The sequence below is a fragment of the Mytilus californianus genome, unplaced genomic scaffold (genome assembly GCF_021869535.1).
Source record: "Mytilus californianus isolate M0D057914Y unplaced genomic scaffold, xbMytCali1.0.p SCAF_1, whole genome shotgun sequence".
Taxonomy (NCBI): Eukaryota; Metazoa; Mollusca; class Bivalvia; order Mytilida; family Mytilidae; genus Mytilus; species Mytilus californianus.
The window spans coordinates 67,518,179-67,534,716 of NW_026262581.1; the positions used below are offsets into that span (position 1 = coordinate 67,518,179).

At 33.6% G+C, this 16,538-nt stretch overlaps 1 long non-coding RNA gene across 1 annotated transcript; it reads right to left on the reverse strand.

Annotated features, from left to right (window-relative positions):
- Positions 1–5,182: 5,182 nt before the first annotated feature.
- LOC127707268 (uncharacterized) lies at positions 5,183–13,050 on the reverse strand. The gene is made up of 3 exons (XR_007984741.1): positions 12,900–13,050; positions 9,529–9,621; positions 5,183–5,410 (listed from the first exon to the last, which is right to left on the reverse strand). It is a non-coding gene; the product is annotated as an uncharacterized LOC127707268 (long non-coding RNA).
- Positions 13,051–16,538: the final 3,488 nt, after the last annotated feature.

A 16,538-nucleotide genomic window follows, 5' to 3' on the forward strand; every position in this document is an offset into this window, starting at 1 on the left:
CTGTAATTAGATCTTTGAATGATGTTTTTATTAGTATAAATATTGATTTTGTTATCAGTTTATAATTAACACCATACTAAATATTATTGTTATGCACATTTATGTACTAGAATCTGTCGATGCCTATATTTTGGCATTGCACAGGGTCAAGTTTTTCTCTGACTGTTAATGACGTCTTTACAAAAAATCCATTGGATGATGGATGTGTACTGATTGATATTTTAGTCTTAGATACATGATTTTTTTTGGCTGTTATTGACTTTGGACAAGCTTTCAGTAACTGTGAGTACTCACATATCTGTACTTTGTGTCTTTTTTTGTTGTGAGGAGGTATAAATACCCTGCCACGTCCGGTCTGTGTTTTATTAGATGTTTTTCTGCTTTGTATCGATCTGATAAATTAAGCCCTTTGAACTGATTGTTATGGTTTATTCTTATGTTGTTTTGTTACACCACTGTCCCAGGTTAGGGAAGGGTTGGCGCCTTAATACATGCTTTGTGCCGCAACATTCTTTATGTGAATTCATACGGGAACTTCGTAGGGAAAAAGAAAAGAAGTTAGCAGTATCCTTTAACTTTTCTTTCCGCTATATAGATGATGTTCTCTCACTAAATAATTCAAAATTTGGTGACTATGTAGAACGCATCTATCCCATCGAACAAGATAAAGGGTACAACAGATACAGTTAAGTCTGCCTCATATCTTGACTTACATCTAGAAATTGACATTGAGGGTCGGTTGAAAACAAAACTTTACGACAAAAGAGATTATTTCAGCTTCCCAATTGTGAACTTTCCTTTTCTATGTAGCAACATTCCAGCAGCGTCATACGGAGTATCGGTATATATCTCCAAGTTGATACGATATTCCCGGGCTTGTATTTCCTATCATGATTTCCTTGATTGAGGGTTGCTGCTCACAAGGAAGCTATTAAACCAAGAGTTCAAAGTGGTGAAGTCGAAATCATCCCTTCGTAAATTTAACGGACCCCATCGCAAGTTGGTTGACCATTATGGAATATCCGTTTCACAGATGATAGCGGATATGGTCCAAATGTCGTAACTACAATCCTGTCCCATTTTCCCCGAATGTGACCTACCGGGTTTGTACTAACATGAACAACAAGACAGGTGCCACATGTGGAGCAGGATCTGTTTACCCTTCCAGAACACCTGAGATCACCCCCAGTTTTTGGTGGGGTTCATTTTGCTCGGTCTTTAGTTTTCTATGTTGTGTTTTGTGTACTGTTTTTTGTCTGTAGGTCTGTTTCTTTTTAGCCATGGCATTGTCAGTTTATTTTCGACTTATGAGTTTTAATGTCCCTTTGGTATCTTTTGCCTAGTTTTTAATAAATTATTATGAATCCTTATCAGCATCGCGGTTTACGATTCATGCTGAGGCATTGAGTCCCCAGCTACCAGTCGTATGCCTCATTAGAAATAATCCCCAAGAGTGACTGGGGATAGAAATATGGTCACTACAGGTCTTCTTCCGACCAGCAGTAACCCCCTTGCCAAAGTGGGGCGTCCGTTTGGCTGTGCGGGATGTATCAAGTACACAGCCACGTCCGGTCAGAATGGGGACGTTAAATCCGATGCCTCGTGTAGAGAGAGTGCCACGCTCTCTGCACGTTAAGATCCCTTGCAACAACTCTTTGAGGGGTCCGTAGTTGGCCTGTTGCAAGGCTTAATTTCAGTCCCTATCCAATATATCCTCATTTTCCCGTGGCAGTCCAAATTTTCCCGACCTGCAACCCAGCTGACCTCTATTACCGGACCTACCAATTGAATTTATTGTTAATTTGTTTTCATGAAATATTTGCCACTGGACGTTAAGCAACCAACAATCAATCAATCAATCAATCAATCACTAGAAATAAGGATCGAGCTACGACACTAGTGCTGTTACATTGATCACTGTCCCCAGATAGAGGATGGTTGAGCGTTCACAATTTGAAAACGTTTAACCACGCCAAATTATTTATTTGCCTGTCTTTACTCCGGAGCCTTTAACTCAAAGGTTGTCGTTGTTGCTGTTTGCAATATTTGTTTTTCGTTTGTTGTTTGATCACAAACCTTGCTGTTGGTTACATGTTGTATTGTTTTACATTTTGTCATGTCGAGGACTTTTATAGCTTCCTTTGAGGCTTAAAAGAAAGAATGAAAAAATGACAGATAATTTCAAACATACTAACACAACCCAAGAAGAACAGAATGATAATATATTATATATCAACAAAAACTCGGTTTCCAAGGAATATCATTGCCCGAGCTTGAAGTTTTCAGTCTTCTTTTATTGACATAAAAGCACGTCTTTCTGGATAATTTAATATTTCTCTTGATTATTTGGGTTGTCTTTACAGTCTTTTATCTTACTAGATATCACACACCACATGGCCAGAATTTTATATTGCTCTTGTTGGATTGGATTGTCTGTATATTATTTTACTAGATTTTTTATGTGTATTGTCTGCTCCTGTTTATCTTACTAGATAACTAAAATTGAGAACGAAAAGTCTGGAAACGGGGAATGTGTCAAACACCCGACCAAAGAGCAGAAAACAGCCCAAGGCCAAAAATGGGTTTCAACACAGCGAGAAATTCCCACACCCCGACTTGGGATAGGGGAAAATGCGACGGGGTTAATCATGTTTTGTGAGATCTCAACTCTCCGCTATACCTCTAGCCAATGTGGAATAATCAAACACACAGTTATACGCACAGTAAAACACAGTTTAAAAGAAGTCCGAGTCCAATGTTAGAATAGGTAACAGAAGAAACTAAGCAAATTAACAAAGGACTACTAGCAGTTACTGACATGCCAACTACAGACCTCAATTAAACTGACTGAAAGATTATGTCTACATCATATGAAAATCAAGCACAATCCCTCTCGATAGGGGTTTAGTATCATACCATTATAAAATATATGAGACGAACATAACCCCTAGCATGCCAACAACTGGTTTTAGAATAAATGTGTTTATTTGCGATGCAAAGACCCTATGGCCAAAATTGTATATTGCTATATATGATTCGTGTTGTCTTTCCCCTGTATTATCTTACAACTGCTTCGGTAGTGACTAAGTGTCGTGCTCGCGTCGAGTGTTGGAAGTCATGGGTTTGATCCCTGGCCGGGTCAAACCAAAAACTTGAAATTTTGTATTAGTTCCTTCTCCACCAAGAACGAGGCATTAGGAGTAAGAGCAAAGATGGGTCGCCTAGGAGTCAGAAATATTTGTCCGAGTAGGGTGACATGTCTTCCTGCGGACTGTTACCTTGCCAACTAGCACGTGAAAATTCCGGATCAGTGTGTCGGTCTAGTACAAAGCAGGGTCTATATTCATATCACATTAACATGTTTTCGTCCTAAATACTAGAATAACACTGGACGTTTAACAACCAACTGTCTTCATCATATTTCATATTTTCATATAACTTACACCACCACAACCAAAATTTTATTTTGCTCTGTATGAATTTATTTCTACATTTTGATTTTCTCTATTGGTATAATTTTCGTAACAAATTGGTCATGTGATACTAGTACAACTTACGTATTTGGTAAAATACATTTTTAATGATTCAACATTTAAAAAATGACAAAAAAAATCAACTTCGACAAGTTTCGACATTTCTTTAATTTTCTGTAATTATCGTAGTTTCCATTCAATACTGAACACTTCTCCTCATAGACCGCTTCTAAAAATATTTATACTTAGAATTTTGTCATTATGTTTAGTTGACCATAAAGTACTGCAATTTTGATTTGACAATTTGAGTAGGAGAATATTGTAGCCAAATGACGCTTTAATAACGCTAGTCTTCTTCCCCATATGTCCAAAAGCTCTCACACTTCGTGAGAATGTTTGTGAGGGAACGACCATTTGATTATCTTAGGGGGCAGAAGGATTTTGAAAATGAATAACTTGGCATCGTAAGAACTGAGAATAATAACTTTTCACAAGACATGATGAAATGAATATGCTCTAACACAAATACAGGAAACAACTGTTACAAAAGTGAAGATAAATGTCGCTCGGCAAAAAGCTATGCATGCATAGCAACAGATGAAATGATCGATTTGGAAATATTCCTCCCTCCCCCCCTCGAATATTAAAAAAATAAAATTCAAAATTTTATACAAATAAATCTATCAAAGATGCAATAAAACGTTCGTCCCTTAATCATGTATTGCGTAATTCGGATTTAATAATTTTTGTTGAATTTGCAGGCCTTTTCCTCCTTTTTGTTGCCTAGTGTAGCGCAATGACATCCTGATCAATTTTGTCCCATAGCTTTTATGTTAAACAGGATTGGTAGAAATCATTGGAAGGTTACTTTACTATGCCACCATATTGATCTAGTGAATTTTATAGGATGATGTGAGTTTGATTTTTTTTTTAACGATTATAACTTGTACCTCATGGATGACTTTGATGTAACGGCTCATTTTATTGGTTTGGTGATTCATATTATTGTAGTGAATTGAAATTGTTATAAATATACATTTAGTGTATAGATCAAATGTACAACTGTCACATCACATTCTTAAATCTACTGTCTGAGACCAATATAGATCTATTGCATAATGACAAAAGTGGTGGAAGACATTTCGCTACGGCATAACAATCTTGATTAGTTATATAATTCCTTCTTCCTCTTCTCCCCCCCCCCTTTTTTTTTTTATCGAAAACGAACTTGTGACATATGTTTTTCAAATTGACTTGTTTTCTTTAGATTTATTTTATGTATCAAATAACAGTTATTTGATATGGGTTATATATTTTCTTCTTTGTTGAGGAAACATTAAACGATAGAATTGGTTAAAATTCGATGAGAGATTTGCTTTTCATAAATACTTCCGAAATATTAAATAAAGTAGGGTTCATGGGCCGTATTTTCTTGAAAAATAAACAAAAAACAAAACAAACAAAAAAACGCACAAATTGTCCTATCAAATTCAATATAATTTTCTGCCCATGATTTTAAAAGCATTTTTATGAAACTTTAAATACACTTCACAGCACTTAATTTTTTTATAGTTTAATCTTTGAATTTCAAGTTTTAAATTAAATGTTTCTGTTGTTAATAATAATATTCTTGATGAAATATTTTCAGACAAAAACAGTATTTTTGCAACATGTCCAGAGGGGGATGCTCAGAAAAAGACAACCCGATCTAACTTAAAGATGATTTAATACGGTGTTTTTTGTTGTTTCTGTCCCATTGATATGTATCCCACCTTCAAAAGTCATACTCGATCAAGCAGAACAACCCATGAAAATATTTATTTCTTTTTTTCCAAATTTAGTCCTTCTGTATGTTCTTTTGAACACTTGAATATGTCATTCAGGCCATCTTTTACACTGATACATTGTCTTCCAGTAGGGCAGTCACACACCTGAAACTAAAGTTCCTAAAAATTACTTATATGAAAATGTTTTCCGATAATCAAAGTGGTTCATGTAGACTACTAAAATGTAAACGTATTCTAGTATTTTAAATACGATAGAATACATATAAGAAGTGATGTATTACTTATACATATGAAAATCAGAATCGTCTTTCTTCTTACCAAACAATCGGTTAATATTATTTCAATTCTAATGTATAGATAATGTATCTAATATTGCAAACGGGAGAAATCAATAATTCTCTCATTACACTTTAAGCAGAAAATATTCTCAGGCGGAAACCCATTTGAAATAGAACAAAAGAATCGAAGCTCTTTGTTAGAGAAGGCGATAAATGCTTACTGTAATGTTTACTGTAGTAACACAAATTTTAAAAGTTAATAGAAACAAATAAAATGACAGTTTTTTGCTAAATTACGAAATATTTTATCATAAAAACACAATTTGCATAAGTTTTCAATTTATCTATTACATAATTAAGCAGAACAATTATATATCAAGTCGACGATATGGGTGTCTATTAAGTTGGATCTAAAAAATGCATAACCTCCGATTTTTCAAAAATTTTTACCACGGACGGATAACATATCAATCTATTTGTTCCTTAATTTTCGTTTCTGCCCTTCCATTATGTGACTCGAGAAAAAATTCCAAAAAATGGGTAACAATTGCATCGAAAAGAGAAAATCGAGTGCACCTTTTTATGTTAGGGCGTGTTTGAGTTGAATATTTTGTCTTGAAAACGTAAAAAGCAAAAGTATTTGATACATCATCTCGCTTCAGATTCTATCATTTTTATATATCAAGGCTACAGGTTGACTTTATAACATCGAAAATTCACAGTACTAAAAAAATGAAATATATAGGTCAAGTGAAATACCTTTCTAATGAATCACAAAAACAGAGTAGGTGTGTTCGAATAGCAAATTTTTACTAAAAGTACTTGACGACAGACTTCTAAGTTGGATCTTAAAAATGCATATCTTCGAAAAAACTTCATTTTTGTGTGTGATATCTAGGGTTTATAGTCTTCAACCACTGAAATTTTTTAGTCTGCCCTTCCACGAAATATTGAATTAGAATTTTTTTTTATTGTTTATGAATTTTCGAAAATTCTACCTGACAACCGATCAGACAATAGTTTTAAGTTGACTGAATGCAGACAAGTACATTAACTGATGCTCATTAGCTAGTAGATACATTTGTCTTTTAAAATACAACTGTCATATAAGGATCGTAATGGTGCTATGCGGATAAATTTATCGGTTTTCAAGAGCTAAATTGGCAGCGCGTCATCCCTACAATGGCTTCCATTTTTACGATTGTAAAAATGAACTGGCGTAATGGGGAGATAATTTTGACGAAGTAGAATCCTGACTGTTCTGAGAAGAAAAAATCATAATAAACATTGCTTCAAACGGTTAATTAATGGATTGATTTGTTGATTGATTGTCGTTTGCGTCATGACAGCAGGTTGTTTTAGTGATAAATCATACTTTGTTAAAAACACTCTTATTCAAACACGTTTGGAGGACGCGTTCGTATGGGAACCAAATGTGCTCCACATCTTGCGACTTGTTTGATTATTCCTAGGAGACAGACTTCACACAGGATCTTCTCAGGAATTAAAAATAAGCTAACATTTTCCTTTAACCTCGCTTTCCGCTTTATAGATGATGTCTTATCATTAAATAATGAAAAATTTGGTGACTATGTCTTCTCACTAAATAATTAAAAGTTTAGTCACTACGTTGAACGCAGCTATCCCATCGAACTTGAAAAAAGTATACAACAGATACAGTTAAGTCTTCCTGATACCTTGACTTAAACCTAGAAATAAACAATGAATGTTGGTTGAAAAGAAAACCTCACGATAAAGAGATGATTTCAGCTTCCCAATTGAGAACTTTCCATTTCTATATTCTAGAAACGCCTGCTTAAGGAGTACGTATCCGATCGTATCTCAAAGTTGATACGATATTCCAAATATACAAATACGAAGATGTGGTATGATTGCCAATGCGACAACTCTCCAGAAGAGACCAAATGACACAAAAATGAACAACTATAGGTCACCGTATGGCCTTCAACAATGAGCAAAACCCATACCGCATATTCAGCAAAGCGTGAGTTACCTATCTTTACTTCCTTGATGGATTGATTGATTTTTGGTTGCTTAACGTCCAGTGGCAGTCTTCCTTGGTGGAGGGTTTCTGCTTACAAGGAAGCTATTGAACCAAGGTTTCCTAGTGGTAGAGTTAAAGTCATCCCTTCGAAAGTTTTACGGACGCCATCATGAGTTGGTTGACCGTTATGCAATATCTGTGTCTCAGATGACCACGGAATATGCTTCAATTACTAGTATCGTAGCCCCAGTACCGTCCTCTAATCCTCGATGGTGCATTACCGAATAATACATATCACCGAAGTTGTACTTACCATAAACAACACCACGGACGGCGCATGTGAAGCAGTATCCGATTTCACTTCCGGAGCACCTTAGATCATATCCGGTTTTTGGTAATACTATGTTTTTTTTGTCGTGGTTTTGGAGGTATCACTTCGACTTGTGAATTTTGATTACTAGTATCCGTTTGAAATCTTCCGCCTCTTTTTTTCAAGTGCTGTCAGTGTTGTACTCTCGAAACGATTTCTGAAGTAGCGAGCACAATGTCATTTTGATCCTGTTTTCCAAAATTATGTGCTCTTTCATTTCTTCGGTTAATTAAGTGGTCATCTAGTAGCTGGACTGTGCATATTTTTATTGTGTTTTTATTTTACGATATATGGTCTAGATAGGCAAAAATTGCGGCTGTGCGCACGTCAAACTAGTATATCAAAACCACTCTTTGTGTCTGTACCATGTCAGGCTACCCTGGCCATGTTTGTTTTTTTTTTCTTTTACTGTAAGTCTGTTTTCCGGAGGAGTCGGATGACGGGGGTTGTTGTAGTCTGTTGTAATATCTAATATATTTTGTAATTCTTATAAATACCTTTTTTGTATTATCAAATTAACGACAAATTTCTTACCAGACATGACTATGTCTTAATGCAATCCGCACAGCAAAATGTATGCCTGCCTTAAGAATTCTATGCGACTATCATACAAGTAAGAAGTTTAGCTAGCAAAAAAAAACAAGGTTTAATCCACCATTTTCTACATAAGGAAATGCCTGTACCAAGTCAGGAATATGAGAGTTCGGTATTTTTGTTATTTTACTTCTTTAAAAGAATTTGTTTTTCTTCTAGATAGATATCAAGGTGATCATAGTTCTATATAGCCTATATAGAGAATTCTTAATATATCACTACAAACGGGACATTCTTGCTTAGTGCTATGCCGACACTTTAAATCTAGTTTTTAGTACGCTACTTGTAAGTTACAGCCTGCAGGGATTTGACATATCATCATGACGTCGAGCCAACCAGTTTTGCTCTTAAAATTACATGTTGTATGTTTGAAGAATGTAAGCAGAGGAAAACACACATTGCTGCTTTAATTTTTATTTGATCTTGATTGCATCGAACTGATAACGCACGACAACTAAGGCGAGTATGCTAGCAACAAAGCTCATGGAAAGGTTCGGGAAAAGTAGAGATTTAATAAATGGTATAGTGATTGAAAACGATAAGCTATTCATCTAAAGAAAATTCATGCGCACACTCCAAAAAGGTGGCAGGATAATCAACCAATTGATGGTGTCCCTTGCTGTAAGAAGATAGATATACAAAAAGAAACTACGTTACAATAACTTCAAAGGGACCTTAATTGATGATAGAAATATACTATTGAAATCAAAATTCCAAGTTGTACAATATCAATAAATGAAGTGTCTCTTTGAATACATAATGTAACATCTCAAAATTAAGGAAAATAAAGTCCGCGTGCTTGATTTTGACTTTAAGCATGTGAACAAAAAATGAAAAATGCATTTCTGGAATTAAAAAAAGGTGGCATCAATAACAAGTTTTACATACAGTGTGTAAGAGATGTATTTCTAGGTCATTGGTTTACAAATATCTATAGCTATTGTTTTAATGCATCTAATAAGAAAATGCCAATTGGCTTTAGAATTAAAGTAGCTTAAAACGTATGAATTATCCATCATACCTTGGGAGGAAACATATAAGAACTTTCCTGGTGATCAAGACATTTATATCCTGTATGACTTGTTGACATACTTCCATCTTCAGTAATCTCACACTGAAAACGAAGAAAGTAAACAAAACATATCTTCGATTGTAAATTACAATTGATAAGTATTAATGTGTTAAAAATAGAAATATTTTAGGAAAAAAATTTATACTAAGCAATACAATGAGCATTATAACCATTTAAATAATATATGTTTGGCGAAAAGTACTTAGCTTAAAGGCAAGATGCTTTGAAGGATTGTTAGTTTGTCTCCTTCATAAACTCATAATTACTATATTTTGCAAAATTTTTTGGCAATCGATTTATTTATATTTTAAATGATCGATTTCATGTTTAATAATTTATAACACTTGGCAATGACGTTTAAAGGGGTATTGTTGCAAACATGACAAAAACAGTTTCAGCTAGGTATCCATTTTATTTTTTGTCTTTTCAAACTAATTTCTTTTATTTGAGTGATATGGCATATCGATGATCATATTCAGTTAGTGCAAGATTATATTAAGATAGGGATAATGTTGGCTGCCAAAAACTATGTCCATTTATCAGTTATATACTGAAAAAAAAAAGGATTTTTATTAAATTCTGCATATTTTTTGTAATCTTTAAGAAGCTTATAGTCAATACTCATAATGTTTCATGATTGTTTGATTAAGAAATGAAAACAACACTTTATAAATTTCATGCGGCCGAAGCGCTTTTCTGGATTTACATTCATCAGGAACGCCTAAATATTTGTAAGCCATGGATGTATAAGAACCGAAAAAGTGAAGAGCTATATGACCAAAAAGGACCTAAAAAAATAGCCAAACTCATCTAAAATACTGAAAAATTAAAACAGTTTATTTTCAAAAATTTTCAGACATTATCTCGTAATCATAAAAACCTATCACCATTTATCAGTAATAAATGTAAAAATAATATTTTTGTTCAAATTTTTATGCGATTTCTTGATCTTGAAGAAGCTTACGTCCAAGATTCATTACATTTCATGAAGGTTTGGTAAAGTTATTGGTGGTCCAAAAAATTTAATCCAAGACGAATGTATGATAATGTTGACGAAAAAAACTAAATCTTTGAGTAAAATACTGAAACAAGAGGCTCTCAAGAGCCTGAATCGCTCACCTGTAATTTTTTGCTTAAATCTTTCATCAATGATTATTTTTGCTTTTCAATATGTATTAATGAGTGGCTTAAAAATGCCATTTAAATGTTCTTTGTATCTGTCATATTTTCTTCAAAAGCCAAAAAATGCATTTTACCACTATGTTCCATTTTAGTCATAATGGCTATGTTTCTTGACGTACAAGGAAATAAAATACAAAATTTATACAAGATACTCTGAAACTCATTCAGTCCAAGTTTGGCTGAAATTGATTCAGCAGTTTCAAAGCAGAAGATTTTTTTAAGTAAGCAAACTAGATAAACAAATTGTGAAAAATTGTCTTTAAGGGACAATAACTCCTTAAGGGGTCAATTGACAATTTGGTCATAGAAACTTATTTGTAGATCTTACTTTGCTGAACATTTTTGCTGTTTACGGTTTATCTTTATCTATAATAATATTCAAGATAATAACCGAAAACTGCAAAATTTCCTTAAAATTACTAATTGAGTGGAGCAACCCAACAATGGGTTGTTAGATTCATCTGAAAATTTCAGGGCTGATAGAACTTGACCTAATGAACATTTTTACCTTGTCAAATTTGCTCTAAATGCTTTGCTTTTTAGATATTAAACCAGAAACTGCATTTTACCCCTATGTTCTATTTTTAGCCATGGCGGCCATGTTTTTTGACAAAAAAAGAAAATAAAACACAGACTTTATTCTAAATATCCCAATGATCATTCAGCTTAAGTTTATTTGGAATTGGTTTAGTAGTTTCAGAGGAGAAGATGTTTGAAATAGTTTACACCGGACGGACGACGACGGACGCCAAGTGATGGCAAAATCTCACAGTTCCTTCGGAACGGTGAGCTAAAAATGAAAACAATTTCTTTTCAAAATTTTGCCTCAGACAATAAGTATCTCTTAATAATAACTTCTGCCGTAAATTAAAGGTTTAACAAAGCTACTAATGTCGACACGTTTTAACCGCAGACAGTATCTAAGTATTTACAGCAAAAAAATGCCCATTTGTCAGTAAAATAAGGAAAATTGAAAAAAAACAATTTTCAACATTTTGCTTAATTCAGACATTATTACTTATTATAAAAAAGCTTCTGCCAAAGTTTTATAAAGTTCTATCAAGGTTTGATAAAGTTATTGACGTCTAAAAAAACTTTCACCGAGGTAAATATCAATTAAATACGGATAAATGAAAAAAAAAAACACTTTTTTTTCCAAATTTGATCATAAAAAAGCTTCTGTCCAAATTTTATTAATGCTGCGTTCACACGTAATTCGAATTCGATTCGCATTAACTAATTCGAATTAGTTTAATTCGCATTCGAAACGTTTTACGTTCGATCGTAAATTTTAATACGGTTTGCAAAGCGCGTCAAATTCGCTTTACTGTCCGAACGACGTCAACTTTTAATTCGCATTATCAATTCTTGATCTGATATGGCATTTATATGAATCATATTTCCTTCTCATTTCAATAACAGGGATAAGGTTTTCCTATTTTTCCTGTTTTTTTGCACAAACCATTGTTAAACGAAAAAAAAATGTCTTTTTTTTAATCATAACTTCTGTTCTGCCTTTTTTCAAATTTCATCCTATTTTTAGCCAATTAGAATTCGACTCGAATTAAAAAAAGAATAGTGTTTGAACGCGGTTAGCAAATTCGATTCGCATTCGATTTGAATTCAATTCGAATTAAATTTACGTGTGAACGAGGCATAAATTCCATGCAGGTTTGACGAAACTATTGACTTTTGTTGTCTGAAAACTGTAACATATGACTTTATCTCATTTTAACTGCAAAAAAATGCGAAGACAATGTACCAGTAAAATACGGGAAAAAAAATGAGAAAAAGAATATTTTCAATTTTCTTTTCGGTAACTAGATTTTCCTCCATTATTATTCCAAAACATTTGTTACACAATAGATAGTATTTTGCGTTTCATGTATCTGCAGGCATTCACACATATGTTAATTTTATTCTCATATTGAGATAATGACTATGAATATTCCTAATTTGTAATTCTTTTAATTCCTTCTTTTTTATTTATTCATTATTATTTTTAGGGGTGGAAGTGAGGTAGATTGATTGAAAAATTTTCGCTTTAATAGAATATAGGTATTTATTTACTAAATAAAAAAAATGAATTTTTAATAAAAACTGATAATAAACGCCATATAAATCAAATAAAAACTTACAAAAAGTGAAATAGAAGAAGTCACAAAAGTCAGTAGAAGAAAACAACAACCTATCCACTTCATTTCTGATATATCATTCATACAACAGTTGACTGAAATGAATCTAGCTACTCGTCTTGTTTATTATATACATGAATATCTATATGGGCCATCAGTTGAAATATAATTGCTGAAAATATTTTATCACAGATCTACAATAATAAACGAGCACAATATATCATATCATGGTAACATGTGCGAAAACTGAAACTTTACAAAGATTAAAATTTTTTCAATGTTTCGATTTACACTGACAGTAGTCATCATTTCTGTCAAAAGATATTAATTAAGGCCGATCTATAGAAACCTACAAAGATGTTACAGCAGTCAATACAATAACAATTGACGTCAGAGGTAAAATTGGAAGGGCAGTATCGTTTTCAGTATCAATTAAAGTTTATTTCGGTGTTGCATTTTTTTCTCTCGATTAGTCGATGTAACATTTATTTATTTAAACCCATAACAAAAAAATATAATCCATTCAAATTACTTTTACACTGAGATTTGATTAGAAAGACAGTGATTTGCATGCATCAGATGATTGATAATAATTAAAAATGGGGAGGGTTTGCGCCTTCAAACTAGTTTAACCCCGCCACATTCTGTATGTGCTTGTCCAAAATCAGGAGCCTATAATTCAGTGGTTGTCGTTTGTTAATTTTTTACGTATTTGTTTTTCATTCATTATTTTGTACATAAATCTGGCCGTTAGTTTTCTTGGTTGAATTGTTTTACTTTTGTAGCTGACTATGCGGTATGGATTTTACTCACTGTTGAAGGCCGTACGGTGACCTATAGTTGTTAACCTCTATGTCATTTGGTCTCTGGTGGAGAGTTGTCTCATTGGCAATTATACCAAATCTTCTTATTTTTATATTTGAATGTTCGGTTGTATTACCGTTATTATATCGAGCAGTTGCAAAATTGTATATAAAGTTAACAATAAATAACTAAAATTTAGTTTTACAACAGAGAGAATGTCCGTAAGGTGATCTGGAAGTTTAAAGAACTATTTGCGCTTATGCTGATAATCTAAACCTCGTTTATTCCAATATCCTAGAAATTAAGGAGATCACTGAAACAATAGTGACTGGCTCATTACTGGACACATACCTATAAATATATAATTTTGGCCAACTAAATTTGATCGCTCGCTTGCATAAAATTCTTTACATAGTTTTTTTTTAATATTTCAAAAATAATATCGATCGGTAGTAAAAAAAAATTTCGCCGCTGCCAAAAAATCAAACTTCGAAAAAAAAAAAACAAACAAAAAAATTTCGCTCGCTCGTTATCCATTTTCAAAGGAAAGAGTCCGAAGAACTAAACATTAGTCCGGTTTGGCCTAAGCTAAAAATAAAATTGAATTTTGACTGAACTGTGCAATGTTGCAGTATGGAAAATGAGGTCAAAGACGCATGAAAAATTCAAATTTTGTGAAACAAATAATCGTTTAAGTTTATCTTGTATGTATTTTACTTATATGTAAACCATTGAATCAAGATAATTATAAAGAAAAAAATCTTAGTTTTCATATGTAGCTCCATATCAACCTTGACACTGTTTTCAGTATTCGTCATATTTTGTTACACAATAAGTTTTCATAAAGAAAAAAATCATTTTATTCTCCATTGAATTCAAAATCACATACTTATTGGTTCCTAGAATATATTTTACTTCGTCATATCTTTCGTTTGGTGTTTTGTCTAAAAATTCATAATTGTGGAATAATTTCAGTTCATTTGGCGCAATATGGGACCAGAATGTACTAAAATCAAATTTTTTTTGTCATTCTGTGCAAACAATACATCCAGTGAGCTGCAAACGTCTTTACAGTGAATATACTGCAATAAATTTTTCTACCCAATTTTCAGTCTTGTAATTGTCAGCTTCCTTAGCTGGCCTACATGCAAAACTGCCCATCTTTAACAAAAAATCAAAGACGATGCTTAACAGAAAAAATTCTCATGCATAAATAATGTAATGTTATACTGTGATTTTATGGCATGAAACGTGCCACAAGCCACAACGATTACATGCTGCTTATTAGATGTTTTCACTTTTAAAAGGCCGCACCACTTTCCGACAGTAAACACGACATTCTTCCACTTTCCAAGTAATATGACAAAAAAAAAACAATTTTTCCCGCCATTCAGATTCAATTCAGCATGACTGCTACACGATTCTATAAAAGGGTGTGCAGATCAGATCTGATCAACTCTCGTAACTTGCTGATGTGATCTCAGATGCCAATCTGGTGGTGACATTTTCAAGAAAAGACGAGTAAATTTTATAAATAAGGGAGCTACCATTTGATTTTTAGGGAGGGGTGGGGGGTGGGGGGGCTAGGATGAAAAATTTTGTCCTGCATTTTTTTTTAATTGTAATCTCTGTCCTGCCTTTTTATTTTTCACTCTATTCGGTCCGTCCTTTATTTTATTAGTTTATCCTGACTCTTTTTACATAAATTGTCATCCTGCCTTTTTTTTTTGGCCAAGTTGCTCATCCTGCCTTTTTTTTTTACTCAAAACTCCTGTCCTGCCTTTTTTTCAAATTTCATCCTAGCCCCCCCCCCCCCCCCCCCCCCCCCCCCCCATAAAAATCAAATGGTAGCTCCCTAAGAAAATACAAACGATTCAAATTATTTGAACTTGATCTGACTTTTGTGGTAATAAGCATTGTGAATAAGTTTCATATCATTTGGTTGAGGCAAACTAAAGTTAGAGAACGGAAACCAATTTCGGGGCATACGTACGTACAGACGGGCGTACAGACGGACAAGGGTAACACTTAACTCCCCCTCCGCTGCTGCGGGGGTATAAAAATCAGACGTTTTATACTGAAATTGTACATACCCGACCAATAAACGACTATTTCTACGACCCCTATACGATCAGGTCGATCTGGTCTGGTCGAGATCGGGTTGAGATTGAGTATTGTTGATTTAGTCTAGCTAGTCGAGTAAATATCGTATAGAGATCGTGAATTAGTCGGGATCATCGAATAGATATTCAATTAGTCAGTGGTCGGTTTTAAGTCGTGAAGAAGTCGTTAAGGAGTCGTAAATGGTCGAGTTGGGAGTCGTGTACGTTCTGATAGCGGTCGGATAGAAGTCGTAAACAGGCCCGATCAAGAATTTGGTTACGCTTGGTCGTGGAGATTTATGCAATCGGGTTAATCGACTTGGTCTGATCGGCAGTGTGAACCTAGCTTAATTCACTGTAGTCTGTCCGTTCGTCGTTATTATAAGTCGAGAATGCCTCATCTGATATTAATAATGGTTATGAACAGCATTTATAACTATGAGAGGAAGATCCTTGTCGATTTATAATTTTACAAAGGGAGAACATTTTTATAAAAAGTCATACTTTTAAGTTAAAAAAGCTTTTTGAGCTTGAATTTTAATGGAAAGTGAAAATTGGGCGGAAATGTGGTAAACACTTTTAAATTAACACTAGGATTTAAACAACAATTTATATTTAGGTATATAGTGGAATTCCAGATTGATTCCCAGAGTCGAATTTTCGATTAGAAATAGTTTTGAAGAAAACAAAATCACAAATTTGAAGAAACTCTTTCTGTTCATGGACTTGATCGAAA